The sequence below is a fragment of the Triturus cristatus genome, chromosome 12, assembly GCF_964204655.1.
Source record: "Triturus cristatus chromosome 12, aTriCri1.1, whole genome shotgun sequence".
Taxonomy (NCBI): domain Eukaryota; kingdom Metazoa; phylum Chordata; class Amphibia; order Caudata; family Salamandridae; genus Triturus; species Triturus cristatus.
The window spans coordinates 726,841,601-726,866,334 of NC_140595.1; the positions used below are offsets into that span (position 1 = coordinate 726,841,601).

The 24,734-nt window shown below is 40.3% G+C and overlaps 8 non-coding genes across 8 annotated transcripts; all 8 read left to right on the forward strand.

Moving 5' to 3' along the window:
* Positions 1–545: 545 nt before the first annotated feature.
* TRNAS-AGA (transfer RNA serine (anticodon AGA)) lies at positions 546–627 on the forward strand. The gene has a single exon. It is a non-coding gene; the product is annotated as a tRNA-Ser (tRNA).
* A 3,938-nt stretch (positions 628–4,565) lies between these two features.
* On the forward strand, positions 4,566–4,647 carry TRNAS-CGA (transfer RNA serine (anticodon CGA)). The gene has a single exon. It is a non-coding gene; the product is annotated as a tRNA-Ser (tRNA).
* A 1,281-nt stretch (positions 4,648–5,928) lies between these two features.
* On the forward strand, positions 5,929–6,000 carry TRNAH-GUG (transfer RNA histidin (anticodon GUG)). The gene has a single exon. It is a non-coding gene; the product is annotated as a tRNA-His (tRNA).
* Positions 6,001–8,589: 2,589 nt separating this feature from the next.
* On the forward strand, positions 8,590–8,671 carry TRNAS-CGA (transfer RNA serine (anticodon CGA)). The gene has a single exon. It is a non-coding gene; the product is annotated as a tRNA-Ser (tRNA).
* Positions 8,672–12,596: 3,925 nt separating this feature from the next.
* Positions 12,597–12,678, forward strand: TRNAS-AGA (transfer RNA serine (anticodon AGA)). The gene has a single exon. It is a non-coding gene; the product is annotated as a tRNA-Ser (tRNA).
* Positions 12,679–16,618: 3,940 nt separating this feature from the next.
* Positions 16,619–16,700, forward strand: TRNAS-AGA (transfer RNA serine (anticodon AGA)). The gene has a single exon. It is a non-coding gene; the product is annotated as a tRNA-Ser (tRNA).
* Positions 16,701–20,629: 3,929 nt separating this feature from the next.
* TRNAS-AGA (transfer RNA serine (anticodon AGA)) lies at positions 20,630–20,711 on the forward strand. Its single transcript has one exon. It is a non-coding gene; the product is annotated as a tRNA-Ser (tRNA).
* A 3,941-nt stretch (positions 20,712–24,652) lies between these two features.
* Positions 24,653–24,734, forward strand: TRNAS-AGA (transfer RNA serine (anticodon AGA)). The gene has a single exon. It is a non-coding gene; the product is annotated as a tRNA-Ser (tRNA).

Here is a 24,734-nt window from a genome sequence, read left to right on the forward strand (position 1 = left end):
GATTAGAGTCCTAAGGCCAACATAAAGATACAGCAAAACGTGAGGTGAAAAGCAAAAAGGTTGCTGGTAGGCCACCTTAAGGATGCCAGGTCTAACAAAAACTGAACTAAGGATAACATGAGTAAAACATCAGGTTTCTCTACTGCATTTGGTGAGACAAGTGGGCCTTCTTTTATCTTCCATTCAAGCAATCTTTGACAGACCCCTTTATTATAGAGCTTTTCAAGGATTAAAGATAAGGCACTTACAAAGGAGTCCCAAATACTCAGAGATGGTTGACTTCTGTAATATGGGTCGTAGACTAAAAGCAGCGCAAAAACAGAGTGCAACAGGGTCCAAAAAACTTGAGTGCCACAAGAGAGTTTGAATGCAAGCGTATCCTTTTACAGATCCAGAGATATACTCATGCAATTTTTGTTTTTAGGACAGAACGTGCATGATGAAAAAAACATTGTTTTTAAAAAGCGCATTGCAGAATATCAGTACTTTGATGTGGGAAAACTTCAAAACTTTCAAACAAAATTTTTGTAGGCAGCTTACAGCAAGATTTTGTGGCCGAGTGGTTAAGGCGATGGACTAGAAATCCATTGGGGTATCCCCGCGCAGGTTCGAATCCTGCCAACAACGAGAATCTTTTTATTATCGGCTACAATTTCAGAAGTTAACCTTTAGTATTTCTTCCATTTCAGTTTTATAAATAGGTGGCTTATTTTTGTGTCACTATTGCCTCTCCACATATTTGTTATCGCTACCTCTTTCATGTCTTTGCTACACCTCATTCCTACTTTAGCACTGGTGTAAACGCTTCAAATTATTATACCGTTGCTCTCTCATTCATACCTGCGCATGCACTTGAAAGTTACTTTACCAATAAAAGACGCAAAGAGAGAAATAGAACAAAAGTGCTGGCTGGATTGGCAAACACACTTCATAAAACTGCATTTTCTTTTTTATTCTCCCCCGTGTTACATGCTTAACCTCCCCATGTGTAATTTCTCTTAACCTGCTGTCCCAGGAAGAGAATTTCATCTACAGGCTCTTTCTGTGTTTTTTTCCCTAGTCTGTCTTTCCCATTTCTTAGATGTGTAACTGTTCCTTTACGCGCTCTATTTAAACGCCATCAATCTCATTTGAGCTCCTTGCTCCCGCTTCTGTTTTCTCCACCTCTCATACTGCCAGTTCTCTCTTTCTCTGTGGTTGGTGGCTACTTTCCTGAGCTTCCGAAGCCACGTGGTTCCTGCCTCTTGTTGTCAGACTTGAATTGGAAAAGGAACCATATTAACAAGCCTTTACCACTCACACACGGCGGAAGTTTATACTTTAATTCAGTGAGCTAAGAAAAGCGTGTTGTGGGTCCCCTACGAGCCATGGTGCTTGCTTCATCATGATTTGGCACCAGTCATTAGCCGCAGCTCTGCTAATGAGCCACTGAGGTCAGTTTCAATATTTACTCAAAAACATAACCATGCAGCCCACCCCTCAACTGTGTATTTATCTTGCTTTTCTGCTGTTCGTGTGATTACCTGGGAGGAGCTCACGGCGACATCCTCCCTATAAAAGTGTAGATGGATCACTCTCTAACTCTTTCTTGCTTCACATACAAATGGCTTGAAAGTCGCAGGGAAGATGCAGGTCTAATAGACAGAATAGAAGGTCTGTTCCAGGTGGGTTTCTCTGCATTGGTGTCCCATCACAGGTCCGCAAGTGTAATGTGTGATCTTTGACTCCTGGCATTTCACAAGCAGGCGGCCAGGAAACGGTTTCAGCCTATCAACCACTGAGGAGACGCAGCCTCTGAATGAGGAATGAGGAAGCAATGAATACATGCAGCCTATCACAGGAACAGCCCTGAGTGTTCCGAATTATAAATTCTCCATGTCACTGTATGTCGTTGAGCCCAAGTAGCTCGCCGTGATCGTATAGTGGTTAGTACTCTGCGTTGTGGCTGCAGCAACCTCGGTTCAAATCCGAGTCACGGCATTGTGGTTGGCAATGTCACGGCAGTTGGGTGTTAATTTTACAGAATTAGCAAATGTACCAGTGGTTTTTGTAAAATGTCTATTAAAAACAGATCCTTTCAAATATTCAAACCATCTAACAACAAATGAATTAAACTCGCATGATTATAAGCTGTAGCTATAAAGTATTTACTTACATAAATTATCGTTCTTGAACCTATTGGGGGTGGAGGGGGAGCGGAGCTCACCCCCCAGGTGCAGTTGAGTGACCTGTGTTGTGGCTCTCTAGAGGTAAGGCACAAATTTTGCTGTCACCCAGCCCAATCCAGACGTGTATTGGGGCCAGGTTTCAGGCAAATAGAGCAGTAAGTGCAGAGAAATGTTCACTCTCTAAAAGTGGCATTTCTAAAATAGTAAAGTTAAATCCGACCTCACCAGTAAGTAGGATTTTCAATAAATAAATAAAGCTACTCCTCTCCGATATGGAATTACCAAATAAAAAGTATAGGGGAATACACAGAGCTAACCTATGAGAGGGGTAGACCTCACAGTAGTGAAAAATGAAATAGACTGTTTGGTACTTACAGGACACGCGAACCACCAAAGTACATATCTTATTTTTTACTTACATAGCATCATGCACCTAGGACTACCTAGGGCCTACCTTAGGTGTAAATTATATGTAATAAAAGGGGAGTTTAAGGCTTGGCAAGTAGGCTGGGACTCCCCTGGGAGACCCCTGAGTCTATGCCCAGAACCATAACTCTACCAGTCGAGTACTTACCTAAAAGCCGATAACTCACTTTTCTTCCATAGGCTAACATTGAGTTGTTTCACTTGGAAATTCTTCTAAGTGGTGTGGAGTTTTGGAACTTTAAAATATTCATCTAAAATCAGCCGAACAACGAATTCTGATTTACTCACCTGTTATCAGGAGAGACCTCAGTGCTGCATCTTGGAGCTCAGTACTGACCCTGAAAAGTAATTTTAACCGTACTTACCAGTAACTCGAATTTCCTTCCATGGGATATCATTGCCTGCTTTTTGCTGAAAATTTTCTAAGTGTCGATTTTTGAAACTTACAAATATTCTTTAAAAATCGTACCAACTGTGAAAACGTAATTGTTTACCTGTTTTAGATAGATGTCCCAGTACTGAGCCTAGGAGCCCAGCACTGGATTACAAAAGTAACGAGAACGTACTTTACCCGTAACTTGAATTTTCTTCCATAGGAAACCATTGACTGTTTTTCTGTGAAATTTCTTCTGTGTCGATTTTGCAAACATGTAAATATTCCTTAAAAATCGCCTGTATAACTTAAACGCAGTTTCTCAACTGCTTACAGGTGGTACAGTAGTGCTGGATCTAGGATCCAACACTGACCTAGAAAAAGTAACCATAACCCCACTTACCTGCTAAGTGAATTTCCTTCCATAGGATAACATTGGTAATTTGATCAGCAAAAGTTTCAAAGTGTCAACTTTTAAAATAGCAAAATATTGCTTAAAAATCACAACAGTAACTAAAACGAATTTACTAACTTGTTTCCAAGAACTGTCCCAGGACTGAATCTAGGATCCAGTCCTGGATTTAGAAAAGTAATCCTGAAAGTAATTAATTGCATATAACTTAAAATTCCCATTGAGCTCAATGTATTATTGTGATTCAAATTGTGTTGCCTATTGCAATAAACTGTAACTATGACCTGCAAAAGTCAATTGCCTATTGCAAAGTATTTAACTAAAGCATCTCATTCTGAGAAAGTATATTTTGATACCTATTGTTGGTTCTAAAATAAAACAACAATATCTTTTGTATGCAAACCAATGGCCTAGAGTTCAGTTCTTGAGTGTGTGAGACCATTTGCTGACTGAGTGTGTACAACAAATGTTTTACACTGTACTCTGATACTGCCTTACTGCTCGGCAAGCTACCACTTTAGAGAGTAAGGTTATATCTAACTTTAGCCTCTGCCAAACCTCTGGGGACTGGGGACTCTGTGCACACTGTACCTATTTGGGAACAGTATATACAGAGCCACTTTCTCACAGTAGTGATAAAGTGATTAGAGTCCTAAGGCCAACATAAAGATACAGCAAAACGTGAGGTGAAAAGCAAAAAGGTTGCTGGTAGGCCACCTTAAGGATGCCAGGTCTAACAAAAAATGAACTAAGGATAACATGAGTAAAACATCAGGTTTCTCTACTGCATTTGGTGAGACAAGTGGGCCTTCTTTTATCTTCCATTCAAGCAATCTTTGACAGACCCCTTTATTATAGAGCTTTTCAAGGATTAAAATAAGGCACTTACAAAGGAGTCCCAAATACTCAGAGATGGTTGACTTCTGTAATATGGGTCGTAGACTAAAAGCAGAGCAAAAACAGAGTGCAACAGGGTCCAAAAAACTTGAGTGCCACAAGAGAGTTTGAATGCAAGCGTATCCTTTTACAGATCCAGAGATATACTCATGCAATTTTTGTTTTTAGGCCAGAACGTGCATGATGAAAAAAACATTGTTTTTAAAAAGCGCATTGCAGAATATCAGTACTTTGATGTGGGAAAACTTCAAAACTTTCAAACAAAATATTTGTAGGCAGCTTACAGCAAGTTGTTGTGGCCGAGTGGTTAAGGCGATGGACTCGAAATCCATTGGGGTATCCCTGCACAGGTTCGAATCCTGCCAACAACGAGAATCTTTTTATTATCGGCTACAATTTCAGAAGTTAACCTTTAGTATTTCTTCCATTTCAGTTTTATAAATAGGTGGCTTATTTTTGTGTCACTATTGCCTCTCCACATATTTGTTATCGCTACCTCTTTCATGTCTTTGCTACACCTCATTCCTACTTTAGCACTGGTGTAAACGCTTCAAATTATTATACCGTTGCTCTCTCATTCATACCTGCGCATGCACTTGAAAGTTACTTTACCAATAAAAGACGCAAAGAGAGAAATAGAACAAAAGTGCTGGCTGGATTGGCAAACACACTTCATAAAACTGCATTTTCTTTTTTATTCTCCCCCGTGTTACATGCTTAACCTCCCCATGTGTAATTTCTCTTAACCTGCTGTCCCAGGAAGAGAATTTCATCTACAGGCTCTTTCTGTGTTTTTTTCCCTAGTCTGTCTTTCCCATTTCTTAGCTGTGTAACTGTTCCTTTACGCGCTCTATTTAAACGCCATCAATCTCATTTGAGCTCCTTGCTCCCGCTTCTGTTTTCTCCACCTCTCATACTGCCAGTTCTCTCTTTCTCTGTGGTTGGTGGCTACTTTCCTGAGCTTCCGAAGCCACGTGGTTCCTGCCTCTTGTTGTCAGAATTGAATTGGAAAAGGAACCATATTAACAAGCCTTTACCACTCACACACGGCGGAAGTTTATACTTTAATTCAGTGAGCTAAGAAAAGCGTGTTGTGGGTCCCCTACGAGCCATGGTGCTTGCTTCATCATGATTTGGCACCAGTCATTAGCCGCAGCTCTGCTAATGAGCCACTGAGGTCAGTTTCAATATTTACTCAAAAACATAACCATGCAGCCCACCCCTCAACTGTGTATTTACCTTGCTTTTCTGCTGTTCGTGTGATTAGCTGGGAGGAGCTCACGGCGACATCCTCCCTATAAAAGTGTAGATGGATCACTCTCTAACTCTTTCTTGCTTCACATACAAATGGCTTGAAAGGTGCAGGGAAGATGCAGGTCTAATAGACAGAATAGAAGGTCTGTGCCAGGTGGGTTTCTCTGCATTGGTGTCCCATCACAGGTCCGCAAGTGTAATGTGTGATCTTTGACTCCTGGCATTTCACAAGCAGGCAGGCAGGAAACGGTTTCAGCCTATCAACCACTGAGGAGACGCAGCCTCTGAATGAGGAATGAGGAAGCAATGAATACATCCAGCCTATCACAGGAACAGCCCTGAGTGTTCCGAATTATAAATTCTCCATGTCACTGTATGTCGTTGAGCCCAAGTAGCTCGCCGTGATCGTATAGTGGTTAGTACTCTGCGTTGTGGCCGCAGCAACCTCGGTTCGAATCCGAGTCACGGCATTGTGGTTGGCAATGTCACGGCAGTTGGGTGTTAATTTTACAGAATTAGCAAATGTACCAGTGGTTTTTGTAAAATGTCTATTTAAAAACAGATCCTTTCAAATATTTAAACCATCTAACAACAAATGATTTAAACTCGCATGATTATAAGCTGTAGCTATAATGTATTTACTTACATAAATTATCGTTCTTGAACCTATTGGGGGTGGAGGGGGAGCGGAGCTCACCCCCCAGGTGCAGTTGAGTGACCTGTGTTGTGGCTCTCTAGAGGGAAGGCACAAATTTTTCTGTCACCCAGCCCAATCCAGACGTGTATTGGGGCCAGGTTTCAGGCAAATAGAGCAGTAAGTGCAGAGAAATGTTCACTCTCTAAAAGTGGCATTTCTAAAATAGTAAAGTTAAATCCAAACTCACCAGTAAGTAGGATTTTCAATAAATAAATAAAGCTACTCCTCTCCGATATGGAATTACCAAATAAAAAGTATAGGGGAATACACAGAGCTAACCTATGAGAGGGGTAGACCTCACAGTAGTGAAAAATGAAATAGACTGTTTGGTACTTACAGGACACGCGAACCACCAAAGTACATATCTTATTTTTTACTTACATAGCATCATGCACCTAGGACTACCTAGGGCCTACCTTAGGTGTAAATTATATGTAATAAAAGGGGAGTTTAAGGCTTGGCAAGTAGGCTGGGACTCTCCTGGGAGACCCCTGAGTCTATGCCCAGAACCATAACTCTGCCAGTCGAGTACTTACCTAAAAGCCGATAACTCACTTTTCTTCCATAGGCTAACATTGAGTGGTTTCACTTGGAAATTCTTCTAAGTGGTGTGGAGTTTTGGAACTTTAAAATATTCATCTAAAATCAGCCGAACAACGAATTCTGATTTACTCACCTGTTATCAGGAGAGACCTCAGTGCTGCATCTTGGAGCTCAGTACTGACCCTGAAAAGTAATTTTAACCGTACTTACCAGTAACTCGAATTTCCTTCCATGGGATATCATTGCCTGCTTTTTGCTGAAAATTTTCTAAGTGTCGATTTATGAAACTTACAAATATTCTTTAAAAATCGTACCAACTGTGAAAACGTAATTGTTTACCTGTTTTAGATAGATGTCCCAGTACTGAGCCTAGGAGCCCAGCACTGGATTACAAAAGTAACGAGAACGTACTTTACCCGTAACTTGAATTTTCTTCCATAGGAAACCATTGACTGTTTTTCTGTGAAATTTCTTCTAAGTGTCGATTTTGCAAACATGTAAATATTCCTTAAAAATCGCCTGTATAACTTAAACGCAGTTTCTCAACTGCTTACAGGTGGTACAGTAGTGCTGGATCTAGGATCCAACACTGACCTAGAAAAAGTAACCATAACCCCACTTACCTGCTAAGTGAATATCCTTCCATAGGATAACATTGGTAATTTGATCAGCAAAAGTTTCTAAGTGTCAACTTGTAAAATAGCAAAATATTGCTTAAAAATCACAACAGTAACTAAAACGAATGTACTCACTTGTTTCCAAGAACTGTCCCAGGACTGAATCTAGGATCCAGTCCTGGGTTTAGAAAAGTAATCCTGAAAGTAATTAATTGCATATAACTTAAAATTCCCATTGAGCTCAATGTATTATTGTGATTCAAATTGTGTTGCCTATTGCAATAAACTGTAACTATGACCTGCAAAAGTCAATTGCCTATTGCAAAGTATTTAACTAAAGCATCTCATTCTGAGAAAGTATATTTTGATACCTATTGTTGGTTCTAAAATAAAACAACAATATCTTTTGTATGCAAACCAATGGCCTAGAGTTCAGTTCTTGAGTGTGTGAGACCATTTGCTGACTGAGTGTGTACAACAAATGTTTTACACTGTACTCTGATACTGCCTTACTGCTCGGCAAGCTACCACTTTAGAGAGTAAGGTTATATCTAACTTTTGCCTCTGCCAAACCTCTGGGGACTGGGGACTCTGTGCACACTGTACCTATTTGGGAACAGTATATACAGAGCCACTTTCTCACAGTAGTGATAAAGTGATTAGAGTTCTAAGGCCAACATAAAGATACAGCAAAACGTGAGGTGAAAAGCAAAAAGGTTGCTGGTAGGCCACCTTAAGGATGCCAGGTCTAACAAAAACTGAACTAAGGATAACATGAGTAAAACATCAGGTTTCTCTACTGCATTTGGTGAGACAAGTGGGCCTTCTTTTATCTTCCATTCAAGCAATCTTTGACAGACCCCTTTATTATAGAGCTTTTCAAGGATTAAAGATAAGGCACTTACAAAGGAGTCCCAAATACTCAGAGATGGTTGACTTCTGTAATATGGGTCGTAGACTAAAAGCAGCGCAAAAACAGAGTGCAACAGGGTCCAAAAAACTTGAGTGCCACAAGAGAGTTTGAATGCAAGCGTATCCTTTTACAGATCCAGAGATATACTCATGCAATTTTTGTTTTTAGGACAGAACGTGCATGATGAAAAAAACATTGTTTTTAAAAAGCGCATTGCAGAATATCAGTACTTTGAAGTGGGAAAACTTCAAAACTTTCAAACAAAATTTTTGTAGGCAGCTTACAGCAAGTTGTTGTGGCCGAGTGGTTAAGGCGATGGACTCGAAATCCATTGGGGTATCCCCGCGCAGGTTCGAATCCTGCCAACAACGAGAATCTTTTTATTATCGGCTACAATTTCAGAAGTTAACCTTTAGTATTTCTTCCATTTCAGTTTTATAAATAGGTGGCTTATTTTTGTGTCACTATTGCCTCTCCACATATTTGTTATCGCTACCTCTTTCATGTCTTTGCTACACCTCATTCCTACTTTAGCACTGGTGTAAAAGCTTCAAATTATTATACCGTTGCTCTCTCATTCATACCTGCGCATGCACTTGAAAGTTACTTTACCAATAAAAGACGCAAAGAGAGAAATAGAACAAAAGTGCTGGCTGGATTGGCAAACACACTTCATAAAACTGCATTTTCTTTTTTATTCTCCCCCGTGTTACATGCTTAACCTCCCCATGTGTAATTTCTCTTAACCTGCTGTCCCAGGAAGAGAATTTCATCTACAGGCTCTTTCTGTGTTTTTTTCCCTAGTCTGTCTTTCCCATTTCTTAGCTGTGTAACTGTTCCTTTACGCGCTCTATTTAAACGCCATCAATCTCATTTGAGCTCCTTGCTCCCGCTTCTGTTTTCTCCACCTCTCATACTGCCAGTTCTCTCTTTCTCTGTGGTTGGTGGCTACTTTCCTGAGCTTCCGAAGCCACGTGGTTCCTGCCTCTTGTTGTCAGACTTGAATTGGAAAAGGAACCATATTAACAAGCCTTTACCACTCACACACGGCGGAAGTTTATACTTTAATTCAGTGAGCTAAGAAAAGCGTGTTGTGGGTCCCCTACGAGCCATGGTGCTTGCTTCATCATGATTTGGCACCAGTCATTAGCCGCAGCTCTGCTAATGAGCCACTGAGGTCAGTTTCAATATTTACTCAAAAACATAACCATGCAGCCCACCCCTCAACTGTGTATTTATCTTGCTTTTCTGCTGTTCGTGTGATTAGCTGGGAGGAGCTCACGGCGACATCCTCCCTATTAAAGTGTAGATGGATCACTCTCTAACTCTTTCTTGCTTCACATACAAATGGCTTGAAAGGTGCAGGGAAGATGCAGGTCTAATAGACAGAATAGAAGGTCTGTGCCAGGTGGGTTTCTCTGCATTGGTGTCCCATCACAGGTCCGCAAGTGTAATGTGTGATCTTTGACTCCTGGCATTTCACAAGCAGGCGGCCAGGAAACGGTTTCAGCCTATCAACCACTGAGGAGACGCAGCCTCTGAATGAGGAATGAGGAAGCAATGAATACATGCAGCCTATCACAGGAACAGCCCTGAGTGTTCTGAATTATAAATTCTCCATGTCACTGTATGTCGTTGAGCCCAAGTAGCTCGCCGTGATCATATAGTGGTAAGTACTCTGTGTTGTGGTCGCAGCAACCTCGGTTCAAATCCGAGTCACGGCAATGTCACGGCAGTTGGGTGTTAATTTTACAGAATTAGCAAATGTACCAGTGGTTTTTGTGAAATGTCTATTAAAAACAGATCCTTTCAAATATTTAAACCATCTAACAACAAATGATTTAAACTCGCATGATTATAAGCTGTAGCTATAATGTATTTACTTACATAAATTATCGTTCTTGAACCTATTGGGGGTGGAGGGGGAGCGGAGCTCACCCCCCAGGTGCAGTTGAGTGACCTGTGTTGTGGCTCTCTAGAGGGAAGGCACAAATTTTGCTGTCACCCAGCCCAATCCAGACGTGTATTGGGGCCAGGTTTCAGGCAAATAGAGCAGTAAGTGCAGAGAAATGTTCACTCTCTAAAAGTGGCATTTCTAAAATAGTAAAGTGAAATCCAACCTCACCAGTAAGTAGGATTTTCAATAAATAAATAAAGCTACTCCTCTCCGATATGGAATTACCAAATAAAAAGTATAGGGGAATACACAGAGCTAACCTATGAGAGGGGTAGACCTCACAGTAGTGAAAAATGAAATAGACTGTTTGGTACTTACAGGACACGCGAACCACCAAAGTACATATCTTATTTTTTACTTACATAGCATCATGCACCTAGGACTACCTAGGGCCTACCTTAGGTGTAAATTATATGTAATAAAAGGGGAGTTTAAGGCTTGGCAAGTAGGCTGGGACTCCCCTGGGAGACCCCTGAGTCTATGCCCAGAACCATAACTCTGCCAGTCGAGTACTTACCTAAAAGCCGATAACTCACTTTTCTTCCATAGGCTAACATTGAGTGGTTTCACTTGGAAATTCTTCTAAGTGGTGTGGAGTTTTGGAACTTTAAAATATTCATCTAAAATCAGCCGAACAACGAATTCTGATTTACTCACCTGTTATCAGGAGAGACCTCAGTGCTGCATCTTGGAGCTCAGTACTGACCCTGAAAAGTAATTTTAACCGTACTTACCAGTAACTCGAATTTCCTTCCATGGGATATCATTGCCTGCTTTTTGCTGAAAATTTTCTAAGTGTCGATTTTTGAAACTTACAAATATTCTTTAAAAATCGTACCAACTGTGAAAACGTAATTGTTTACCTGTTTTAGATAGATGTCCCAGTACTGAGCCTAGGAGCCCAGCACTGGATTACAAAAGTAACAAGAACGTACTTTACCCGTAACTTGAATTATCTTCCATAGGAAACCATTGACTGTTTTTCTGTGAAATTTCTTCTGTCGATTTTGCAAACATGTAAATATTCCTTAAAAATCGCCTGTATAACTTAAACGCAGTTTCTCAACTGCTTACAGGTGGTACAGTAGTGCTGGATCTAGGATCCAACACTGACCTAGAAAAAGTAACCATAACCCCACTTACCTGCTAAGTGAATTTCCTTCCATAGGATAACATTGGTAATTTGATCAGCAAAAGTTTCTAAGTGTCAACTTTTAAAATAGCAAAATATTGCTTAAAAATCACAACAGTAACTAAAACGAATTTACTCACTTGTTTCCAAGAACTGTCCCAGGACTGAATCTAGGATCCAGTCCTGGATTTAGAAAAGTAATCCTGAAAGTATTTAATTGCATATAACTTAAAATTCCCATTGAGCTCAATGTATTATTGTGATTCAAATTGTGTTGCCTATTGCAATAAACTGTAACTATGACCTGCAAAAGTCAATTGCCTATTGCAAAGTATTTAACTAAAGCATCTCATTCTGAGAAATTATATTTTGATACCTATTGTTGGTTCTAAAATAAAACAACAATATCTTTTGTATGCAAACCAATGGCCTAGAGTTCAGTTCTTGAGTGTGTGAGACCATTTGCTGACTGAGTGTGTACAACAAATGTTTTACACTGTACTCTGATACTGCCTTACTGCTCGGCAAGCTTCCACTTTAGAGAGTAAGGTTATATCTAACTTTAGCCTCTGCCAAACCTCTGGGGACTGGGGACTCTGTGCACACTGACCTTATTTGGGAACAGTATATACAGAGCCACTTTCTCACAGTAGTGATAAAGTGATTAGAGTCCTAAGGCCAACATAAAGATACAGCAAAACGTGAGGTGAAAAGCAAAAAGGTTGCTGGTAGGCCACCTTAAGGATGCCAGGTCTAACAAAAACTGAACTAAGGATAACATGAGTAAAACATCAGGTTTCTCTACTGCATTTGGTGAGACAAGTGGGCCTTCTTTTAACTTCCATTCAAGCAATCTTTGACAGACCCCTTTATTATAGAGCTATTCAAGGATTAAAGATAAGGCACTTACAAAGGAGTCCCAAATACTCAGAGATGGTTGACTTCTGTAATATGGGTCGTAGACTAAAAGCAGCGCAAAAACAGAGTGCAACAGGGTCCAAAAAACTTGAGTGCCACAAGAGAGTTTGAATGCAAGCGTATCCTTTTACAGATCCAGAGATATACTCATGCAATTTTTGTTTTTAGGACAGAACGTGCATGATGAAAAAAACATTGTTTTTAAAAAGCGCATTGCAGAATATCAGTACTTTGATGTGGGAAAACTTCAAAACTTTCAAACAAAATATTTGTAGGCAGCTTACAGCAAGTTGTTGTGGCCGAGTGGTTAAGGCGATGGACTAGAAATCCATTGGGGTATCCCCGCGCAGGTTCGAATCCTGACAACAACGAGAATCTTTTTATTATCGGCTACAATTTCAGAAGTTAACCTTTAGTATTTCTTCCATTTCAGTTTTATAAATAGGTGGCTTATTTTTGTGTCACTATTGCCTCTCCACATATTTGTTATCGCTACCTCTTTCATGTCTTTGCTACACCTCATTCCTACTTTAGCACTGGTGTAAACGCTTCAAATTATTATACCGTTGCTCTCTCATTCATACCTGCGCATGCACTTGAAAGTTACTTTACCAATAAAAGACGCAAAGAGAGAAATAGAACAAAAGTGCTGGCTGGATTGGCAAACACACTTCATAAAACTGCATTTTCTTTTTTATTCTCCCCCGTGTTACATGCTTAACCTCCCCATGTGTAATTTCTCTTAACCTGCTGTCCCAGGAAGAGAATTTCATCTACAGGCTCTTTCTGTGTTTTTTTCCCTAGTCTGTCTTTCCCATTTCTTAGCTGTGTAACTGTTCCTTTACGCGCTCTATTTAAACGCCATCAATCTCATTTGAGCTCCTTGCTCCCGCTTCTGTTTTCTCCACCTCTCATACTGCCAGTTCTCTCTTTCTCTGTGGTTGGTGGCTACTTTCCTGAGCTTCCGAAGCCACGTGGTTCCTGCCTCTTGTTGTCAGACTTGAATTGGAAAAGGAACCATATTAACAAGCCTTTACCACTCACACACGGCGGAAGTTTATACCTTAATTCAGTGAGCTAAAAAAAAGCGTGTTGTGGGTCCCCTACGAGCCATGGTGCTTGCTTCATCATGATTTGGCACCAGTCATTAGCCGCAGCTCTGCTAATGAGCCACTGAGGTCAGTTTCAATATTTACTCAAAAACATAACCATGCAGCCCACCCCTCAACTGTGTATTTATATTGCTTTTCTGCTGTTCGTGTGATTAGCTGGGAGGAGCTCACGGCGACATCCTCCCTATAAAAGTGTAGATTGATCACTCTCTAACTCTTTCTTGCTTCACATACAAATGGCTTGAAAGGTGCAGGGAAGATGCAGGTCTAATAGACAGAATAGAAGGTCTGTGCCAGGTGGGTTTCTCTGCATTGGTGTCCCATCACAGGTCCGCAAGTGTAATGTGTGATCTTTGACTCCTGGCATTTCACAAGCAGGCGGCCAGGAAACGGTTTCAGCCTATCAACCACTGAGGAGACGCAGCCTCTGAATGAGGAATGAGGAAGCAATGAATACATCCAGCCTATCACAGGAACAGCCCTGAGTGTTCCGAATTATAAATTCTCCATGTCATTGTATGTCGTTGAGCCCAAGTAGCTCGCCGTGATCGTATAGTGGTTAGTACTCTGCGTTGTGGCCGCAGCAACCTCGGTTTGAATCCGAGTCACGGCACTGTGGTTGGCAATGTCACGGCAGTTGGGTGTTAATTTTACAGAATTAGCAAATGTACCAGTGGTTTTTGTAAAATGTCTATTAAAAACAGATCCTTTCAAATATTTAAACCATCTAACAACAAATGATTTAAACTCGCATGATTATAAGATGTAGCTATAATGTATTTACTTACATAAATTATCGTTCTTGAACCTATTGGGGGTGGAGGGGGAGCGGAGCTCACCCCCCAGGTGCAGTTGAGTGACCTGTGTTGTGGCTCTCTAGAGGTAAGGCACAAATTTTGCTGTCACCCAGCCCAATCCAGACGTGTATTGGGGCCAGGTTTCAGGCAAATAGAGCAGTAAGTGCAGAGAAATGTTCACTCTCTAAAAGTGGCATTTCTAAAATAGTAAAGTTAAATCCAACCTCACCAGTAAGTAGGATTTTCAATAAATAAATAAAGCTACTCCTCTCCGATATGGAATTACCAAATAAAAAGTATAGGGGAATACACAGAGCTAACCTATGAGAGGGGTAGACCTCACAGTAGTGAAAAATGAAATAGACTGTTTGGTACTTACAGGACACGCGAACCACCAAAGTACATATCTTATTTTTTACTTACATAGCATCATGCACCTAGGACTACCTAGGGCCTACCTTAGGTGTAAATTATATGTAATAAAAGGGGAGTTTAAGGCTTGGCAAGTAGGCTGGGACTCCCCTGGGAGACCCCTGAGTCTATGCCCAGAACCATAACTCTGCCAGTCGAGTACTTACCTAAAAAACGATAACTCACTTTTCTTCCATAGGCTAAAATTTCGTTGTTTCACTTGGAAATTCTTCTAAGTGGTGTGGAGTTTTGGAACTTTAAAATATTCATCGAAAATCAGCCGAACAACGAATTCTGATTTACTCACCTGTTATCAGGAGAGACCTCAGTGCTGCATCTTGGAGCTCAGTACTGACCCTGAAAAGTAATTTTAACCGTACTTACCAGTAACTCGAATTTCCTTCCATGGGATATCATTGCCTGCTTTTTGCTGAAAAGTTTCTAAGTGTCGATTTATGAAACTTACAAATATTCTTTAAAAATCGTACCAACTGTGAAAACGTAATTGTTTACCTGTTTTAGATAGATGTCCCAGTACTGAGCCTAGGAGCCCAGCACTGGATTACAAAAGTAACAAGAACGTACTTTACCCGTAACTTGAATTTTCTTCCATAGGAAACCATTGACTGTTTTTCTGTGAAATTTCTTCTGTGTCGATTTTGCAAACATGTAAATATTCCTTAAAAATGGCCTGTATAACTTAAACGCAGTTTCTCAACTGCTTACAGGTGGTACAGTAGTGCTGGATCTAGGATCCAACACTGACCTAGAAAAAGTAACCATAACCCCACTTACCTGCTAAGTGAATTTCCTTCCATAGGATAACATTGGTAATTTGATCAGCAAAAGTTTCTAAGTTTCAACTTGTAAAATAGCAAAATATTGCTTAAAAATCTCAACAGTAACTAAAACGAATGTACTCACTTGTTTCCAAGAACTGTCCCAGGACTGAATCTAGGATCCAGTCCTGGGTTTAGAAAAGTAATCCTGAAAGTAATTAATTGCATATAACTTAAAATTCCCATTGAGCTCAATGTATTATTGTGATTCAAATTGTGTTGCCTATTGCAATAAACTGTAACTATGACCTGCAAAAGTCAATTGCCTATTGCAAAGTATTTAACTAAAGCATCTCATTCTGAGAAAGTATATTTTGATACCTATTGTTGGTTCTAAAATAAAACAACAATATCTTTTGTATGCAAACCAATGGCCTAGAGTTCAGTTCTTGAGTGTGTGAGACCATTTGCTGACTGAGTGTGTACAACAAATGTTTTACACTGTACTCTGATACTGCCTTACTGCTCGGCAAGCTACCACTTTAGAGAGTAAGGTTATATCTAACTTTTGCCTCTGCCAAACCTCTGGGGACTGGGGACTCTGTGCACACTGTACCTATTTGGGAACAGTATATACAGAGCCACTTTCTCACAGTAGTGATAAAGTGATTAGAGTCCTAAGGCCAACATAAAGATACAGCAAAACGTGAGGTGAAAAGCAAAAAGGTTGCTGGTAGGCCACCTTAAGGATGCCAGGTCTAACAAAAACTGAACTAAGGATAACATGAGTAAAACATCAGGTTTCTCTACTGCATTTGGTGAGACAAGTGGGCCTTCTTTTATCTTCCATTCAAGCAATCTTTGACAGACCCCTTTATTATAGAGCTTTTCAAGGATTAAAGATAAGGCATTTACAAAGGAGTCCCAAATACTCAGAGATGGTTGACTTCTGTAATATGGGTCGTAGACTAAAAGCAGCGCAAAAACAGAGTGCAACAGGGTCCAAAAAACTTGAGTGCCACAAGAGAGTTTGAATGCAAGCGTATCCTTTTACAGATCCAGAGATATACTCATGCAATTTTAGTTTTTAGGACAGAACGTGCATGATGAAAAAAACATTGTTTTTAAAAAGCGCATTGCAGAATATCAGTACTTTGATGTGGGAAAACTTCAAAACTTTCAAACAAAATTTTTGTAGGCAGCTTACAGCAAGTTGTTGTGGCCGAGTGGTTAAGGCGATGGACTAGAAATCCATTGGGGTATCCCCGCGCAGGTTCGAAGCCTGCCAACAACGAGAATCTTTTTATTATCGGCTACAATTTCAGAAGTTAACCTTTAGTATTTCTTCCATTTCAGTTTTATAAATAGGTGGCTTATTTTTGTGTCACTATTGCCTCTCCACATATTTGTTATCGCTACCTCTTTCATGTCTTTGCTACACCTCATTCCTACTTTAGCACTGGTGTAAACGCTTCAAATTATTATACCGTTGCTCTCTCATTCATACCTGCGCATGCACTTGAAAGTTACTTTACCAATAAAAGACGCAAAGAGAGAAATAGAACAAAAGTGCTGGCTGGATTGGCAAACACACTTCATAAAACTGCATTTTCTTTTTTATTCTCCCCCGTGTTACATGCTTAACCTCCCCATGTGTAATTTCTCTTAACCTGCTGTCCCAGGAATAGAATTTCATCTACAGGCTCTTTCTGTGTTTTTTTCCCTAGTCTGTCTTTCCCATTTCTTAGATGTGTAACTGTTCCTTTACGCGCTCTATTTAAACGCCATCAATCTCATTTGAGCTCCTTGCTCCCGCTTCTGTTTTCTCCACCTCTCATACTGCCAGTTCTCTCTTTCTCTGTGGTTGGTGGCTACTTTCCTCAGCTTCCGAAGCCACGTGGTTCCTGCCTCTTGTTGTCAGACTTGAATTGGAAAAGGAACCATATTAACAAGCCTTTATCACTCACACACGGCGGAAGTTTATACTTTAATTCAGTGAGCTAAGAAAAGCATGTTGTGGGTCCCCTACGAGCCATGGTGCTTGCTTCATCATGATTTGGCACCAGTCATTAGCCACAGCTCTGCTAATGAGCCACTGAGGTCAGTTTCAATATTTACTCAAAAACATAACCATGCAGCCCACCCCTCAACTGTGTATTTATCTTGCTTTTCTGCTGTTCGTGTGATTAGCTGGGAGGAGCTCACGGCGACATCCTCCCTATTAAAGTGTAGATGGATCACTCTCTAACTCTTTCTTGCTTCACATACAAATGGCTTGAAAGGTGCAGGGAAGATGCAGGTCTAATAGACAGAATAGAAGGTCTGTGCCAGGTGGGTTTCTCTGCATTGGTGTCCCATCACAGGTCCGCAAGTGTAATGTGTGATCTTTGACTCCTGGCATTTCACAAGCAGGCGACCAGGAAACGGTTTCAGCCTATCAACCACTGAGGAGACGCAGCCTCTGAATGAGGAATGAGGAAGCAATGAATACATGCAGCCTATCACAGGAACAGCCCTGAGTGTTCCGAATTATAAATTCTCCATGTCACTGTATGTCGTTGAGCCCAAGTAGCTTGCCGTGATCATATAGTGGTAAGTACTCTGTGTTGTGGTCGCAGCAACCTCGGTTCAAATCCGAGTCACGGCAATGTCACGGCAGTTGGGTGTTAATTTTACAGAATTAGCAAATGTACCAGTGGTTTTTGTAAAATGTCTATTAAAAACAGATCCTTTCAAATATTTAAACCATCTAACAACAAATGATTTAAACTCGCATGATTATAAGATGTAGCTATAATGTATTTACTTACATAAATTATCGTTCTTGAACCTATTGGGGGTGGAGGGGGAGCGGAGCTCACCCCCCAGGTGCAGTTGAGTGACCTGTGTTGTGGCTCTCTAGAGGTAAGGCACAAATTTTGCTGTCACCCAGCCCAATCCACACGTGTATTGGGGCCAGGTTTCAGGCAAATAGAGCAGTAAGTGCAGAGAAATGTTCACTCTCTAAAAGTGGCATTTCTAAAATAGTAAAGTTAAATCCAACCTCACCAGTAAGTAGGATTTTCAATAAATAAATAAAGCTACTCCTCTCCGATATGGAATTACCAAATAAAAAGTATAGGGGAATACACAGAGCTAACCTATGAGAGGGGTAGACCTCACAGTAGTGAAAAATGAAATAGACTGTTTGGTACTTACAGGACACGCGAACCACCAAAGTACATATCTTATTTTTTACTTACATAGCATCATGCACCTAGGACTACCTAGGGCCTACCTTAGGTGTAAATTATATGTAATAAAAGGGGAGTTTAAGGCTTGGCAAGTAGGCTGGGACTCCCCTGGGAGACCCCTGAGTCTATACCCAGAACCATAACTCTGCCAGTCGAGTACTTACCTAAAAGCCGATAACTCACTTTTCTTCCATAGGCTAACATTGAGTGGTTTCACTTGGAAATTCTTCTAAGTGGTGTGGAGTTTTGGAACTTTAAAATATTCATCTAAAATCAGCCGAACAACGAATTCTGATTTACTCACCTGTTATCAGGAGAAACCTCAGTGCTGCATCTTGGAGCTCAGTACTGACCCTGAAAAGTAATTTTAACCGTACTTACCAGTAACTCGAATTTCCTTCCATGGGATATCATTGCCTGCTTTTTGCTGAAAATTTTCTAAGTGTCGATTTTTGAAACTTACAAATATTCTTTAAAAATCGTACCAACTGTGAAAACGTAATTGTTTACCTGTTTTAGATAGATGTCCCAGTACTGAGCCTAGGAGCCCAGCACAGGATTACAAAAGTAACAAGAACGTACTTTACCCGTAACTTGAATTTTCTTCCATAGGAAACCATTGACTGTTTTTCTGTGAAATTTCTTCTAAGTGTCGATTATGCAAACATGTAAATATTCCTTAAAAATCGCCTGTATAACTTAAACGCAGTTTCTCAACTGCTTACAGGTGGTACAGTAGTGCTGGATCTAGGATCCAACACTGACCTAGAAAAAGTAACCATAACCCCACTTACCTGCTAAGTGAATTTCCTTCCATAGGATAACATTGGTAATTTGATCAGCAAAAGTTTCGAAGTGTCAACTTTTAAAATAGCAAAATATTGCTTAAAAATCACAACAGTAACTAAAACGAATTTACTCACTTGTTTCCAAGAACTGTCCCAGGACTGAATCTAGGATCCAGTCCTGGATTTAGAAAAGTAATCCTGAAAGTAATTAATTGCATATAACTTAAAATTCCCATTGAGCTCAATGTATTATTGTGATTCAAATTGTGTTGCCTATTGCAATAAACTGTAACTATGACCTGCAAAAGTCAATTGCCTATTGCAAAGTATTTAACTAAAGCATCTCATTCTGAGAAATTATATTTTGATACCTATTGTTGGTTCTAAAATAAAACAACAATATCTTTTGTATGCAAACCAATGGCCTAGAGTTCAGTTCTTGAGTGTGTGAGACCATTTGCTGACTGAGTGTGTACAACAAATGTTTTACACTGTACTCTGATACTGCCTTACTGCTCGGCAAGCTTCCACTTTAGAGAGTAAGGTTATATCTAACTTTAGCCTCTGCCAAACCTCTGGGGACTGGGGACTCTGTGCACACTGACCTTATTTGGGAACAGTATATACAGAGCCACTTTCTCACAGTAGTGATAAAGTGATTAGAGTCCTAAGGCCAACATAAAGATACAGCAAAACGTGAGGTGAAAAGCAAAAAGGTTGCTGGTAGGCCACCTTAAGGATGCCAGGTCTAACAAAAACTGAACTAAGGATAACATGAGTAAAACATCAGGTTTCTCTACTGCATTTGGTGAGACAAGTGGGCCTTCTTTTATCTTCCATTCAAGCAATCTTTGACAGACCCCTTTATTATAGAGCTATTCAAGGATTAAAGATAAGGCACTTACAAAGGAGTCCCAAATACTCAGAGATGGTTGACTTCTGTAATATGGGTCGTAGACTAAAAGCAGCGCAAAAACAGAGTGCAACAGGGTCCAAAAAACTTGAGTGCCACAAGAGAGTTTGAATGCAAGCGTATCCTTTTACAGATCCAGAGATATACTCATGCAATTTTTGTTTTTAGGACAGAACGTGCATGATGAAAAAAACATTGTTTTTAAAAAGCGCATTGCAGAATATCAGTACTTTGATGTGGGAAAACTTCAAAACTTTCAAACAAAATATTTGTAGGCAGCTTACAGCAAGTTGTTGTGGCCGAGTGGTTAAGGCGATGGACTAGAAATCCATTGGGGTATCCCCGCGCAGGTTCGAATCCTGACAACAACGAGAATCTTTTTATTATCGGCTACAATTTCAGAAGTTAACCTTTAGTATTTCTTCCATTTCAGTTTTATAAATAGGTGGCTTATTTTTGTGTCACTATTGCCTCTCCACATATTTGTTATCGCTACCTCTTTCATGTCTTTGCTACACCTCATTCCTACTTTAGCACTGGTGTAAACGCTTCAAATTATTATACCGTTGCTCTCTCATTCATACCTGCGCATGCACTTGAAAGTTACTTTACCAATAAAAGACGCAAAGAGAGAAATAGAACAAAAGTGCTGGCTGGATTGGCAAACACACTTCATAAAACTGCATTTTCTTTTTTATTCTCCCCCGTGTTACATGCTTAACCTCCCCATGTGTAATTTCTCTTAACCTGCTGTCCCAGGAAGAGAATTTCATCTACAGGCTCTTTCTGTGTTTTTTTCCCTAGTCTGTCTTTCCCATTTCTTAGCTGTGTAACTGTTCCTTTACGCGCTCTATTTAAACGCCATCAATCTCATTTGAGCTCCTTGCTCCCGCTTCTGTTTTCTCCACCTCTCATACTGCCAGTTCTCTCTTTCTCTGTGGTTGGTGGCTACTTTCCTGAGCTTCCGAAGCCACGTGGTTCCTGCCTCTTGTTGTCAGACTTGAATTGGAAAAGGAACCATATTAACAAGCCTTTACCACTCACACACGGCGGAAGTTTATACCTTAATTCAGTGAGCTAAGAAAAGCGTGTTGTGGGTCCCCTACGAGCCATGGTGCTTGCTTCATCATGATTTGGCACCAGTCATTAGCCGCAGCTCTGCTAATGAGCCACTGAGGTCAGTTTCAATATTTACTCAAAAACATAACCATGCAGCCCACCCCTCAACTGTGTATTTATCTTGCTTTTCTGCTGTTCGTGTGATTAGCTGGGAGGAGCTCACGGCGACATCCTCCCTATAAAAGTGTAGATGGATCACTCTCTAACTCTTTCTTGCTTCACATACAAATGGCTTGAAAGGTGCAGGGAAGATGCAGGTCTAATAGACAGAATAGAAGGTCTGTGCCAGGTGGGTTTCTCTGCATTGGTGTCCCATCACAGGTCCGCAAGTGTAATGTGTGATCTTTGACTCCTGGCATTTCACAAGCAGGCGGCCAGGAAACGGTTTCAGCCTATCAACCACTGAGGAGACGCAGCCTCTGAATGAGGAATGAGGAAGCAATGAATACATCCAGCCTATCACAGGAACAGCCCTGAGTGTTCCGAATTATAAATTCTCCATGTCATTGTATGTCGTTGAGCTCAAGTAGCTCGCCGTGATCGTATAGTGGTTAGTACTCTGCGTTGTGGCCGCAGCAACCTCGGTTTGAATCCGAGTCACGGCACTGTGGTTGGCAATGTCACGGCAGTTGGGTGTTAATTTTACAGAATTAGCAAATGTACCAGTGGTTTTTGTAAAATGTCTATTAAAAACAGATCCTTTCAAATATTTAAACCATCTAACAACAAATGATTTAAACTCGCATGATTATAAGATGTAGCTATAATGTATTTACTTACATAAATTATCGTTCTTGAACCTATTGGGGGTGGAGGGGGAGCGGAGCTCACCCCCCAGGTGCAGTTGAGTGACCTGTGTTGTGGCTCTCTAGAGGTAAGGCACAAATTTTGCTGTCACCCAGCCCAATCCACACGTGTATTGGGGCCAGGTTTCAGGCAAATAGAGCAGTAAGTGCAGAGAAATGTTCACTCTCTAAAAGTGGCATTTCTAAAATAGTAAAGTTAAATCCAACCTCACCAGTAAGTAGGATTTTCAATAAATAAATAAAGCTACTGCTCTCCGATATGGAATTACCAAATAAAAAGTATAGGGGAATACACAGAGCTAACCTATGAGAGGGGTAGACCTCACAGTAGTGAAAAATGAAATAGACTGTTTGGTACTTACAGGACACGCGAACCACCAAAGTACATATCTTATTTTTTACTTACATAGCATCATGCACCTAGGACTACCTAGGGCCTACCTTAGGTGTAAATTATATGTAATAAAAGGGGAGTTTAAGGCTTGGCAAGTAGGCTGGGACTCCCCTGGGAGACCCCTGAGTCTATGCCCAGAACCATAACTCTGCCAGTCGAGTACTTACCTAAAAGCCGATAACTCACTTTTCTTCCATAGGCTAACATTGAGTGGTTTCACTTGGAAATTCTTCTAAGTGGTGTGGAGTTTTGGAACTTTAAAATATTCATCTAAAATCAGCCGAACAACGAATTCTGATTTACTCACCTGTTATCAGGAGAAACCTCAGTGCTGCATCTTGGAGCTCAGTACTGACCCTGAAACGTAATTTTAACCGTACTTACCAGTAACTCGAATTTCCTTCCATGGGATATCATTGCCTGCTTTTTGCTGAAAATTTTCTAAGTGTCGATTTTTGAAACTTACAAATATTCTTTAAAAATCGTACCAACTGTGAAAACGTAATTGTTTACCTGTTTTAGATAGATGTCCCAGTACTGAGCCTAGGAGCCCAGCACTGGATTACAAAAGTAACAAGAACGTACTTTACCCGTAACTTGAATTTTCTTCCATAGGAAACCATTGACTGTTTTTCTGTGAAATTTCTTCTAAGTGTCGATTATGCAAACATGTAAATATTCCTTAAAAATCGCCTGTATAACTTAAACGCAGTTTCTCAACTGCTTACAGGTGGTACAGTAGTGCTGGATCTAGGATCCAACACTGACCTAGAAAAAGTAACCATAACCCCACTTACCTGCTAAGTGAATTTCCTTCCATAGGATAACATTGGTAATTTGATCAGCAAAAGTTTCGAAGTGTCAACTTTTAAAATAGCAAAATATTGCTTAAAAATCACAACAGTAACTAAAACGAATTTACTCACTTGTTTCCAAGAACTGTCCCAGGACTGAATCTAGGATCCAGTCCTGGATTTAGAAAAGTAATCCTGAAAGTAATTAATTGCATATAACTTAAAATTCCCATTGAGCTCAATGTATTATTGTGATTCAAATTGTGTTGCCTATTGCAATAAACTGTAACTATGACCTGCAAAAGTCAATTGCCTATTGCAAAGTATTTAACTAAAGCATCTCATTCTGAGAAATTATATTTTGATACCTATTGTTGGTTCTAAAATAAAACAACAATATCTTTTGTATGCAAACCAATGGCCTAGAGTTCAGTTCTTGAGTGTGTGAGACCATTTGCTGACTGAGTGTGTACAACAAATGTTTTACACTGTACTCTGATACTGCCTTACTGCTCGGCAAGCTTCCACTTTAGAGAGTAAGGTTATATCTAACTTTAGCCTCTGCCAAACCTCTGGGGACTGGGGACTCTGTGCACACTGACCTTATTTGGGAACAGTATATACAGAGCCACTTTCTCACAGTAGTGATAAAGTGATTAGAGTCCTAAGGCCAACATAAAGATACAGCAAAACGTGAGGTGAAAAGCAAAAAGGTTGCTGGTAGGCCACCTTAAGGATGCCAGGTCTAACAAAAACTGAACTAAGGATAACATGAGTAAAACATCAGGTTTCTCTACTGCATTTGGTGAGACAAGTGGGCCTTCTTTTATCTTCCATTCAAGCAATCTTTGACAGACCCCTTTATTATAGAGCTATTCAAGGATTAAAGATAAGGCACTTACAAAGGAGTCCCAAATACTCAGAGATGGTTGACTTCTGTAATATGGGTCGTAGACTAAAAGCAGCGCAAAAACAGAGTGCAACAGGGTCCAAAAAACTTGAGTGCCACAAGAGAGTTTGAATGCAAGCGTATCCTTTTACAGATCCAGAGATATACTCATGCAATTTTTGTTTTTAGGACAGAACGTGCATGATGAAAAAAACATTGTTTTTAAAAAGCGCATTGCAGAATATCAGTACTTTGATGTGGGAAAACTTCAAAACTTTCAAACAAAATATTTGTAGGCAGCTTACAGCAAGTTGTTGTGGCCGAGTGGTTAAGGCGATGGACTAGAAATCCATTGGGGTATCCCCGCGCAGGTTCGAATCCTGACAACAACG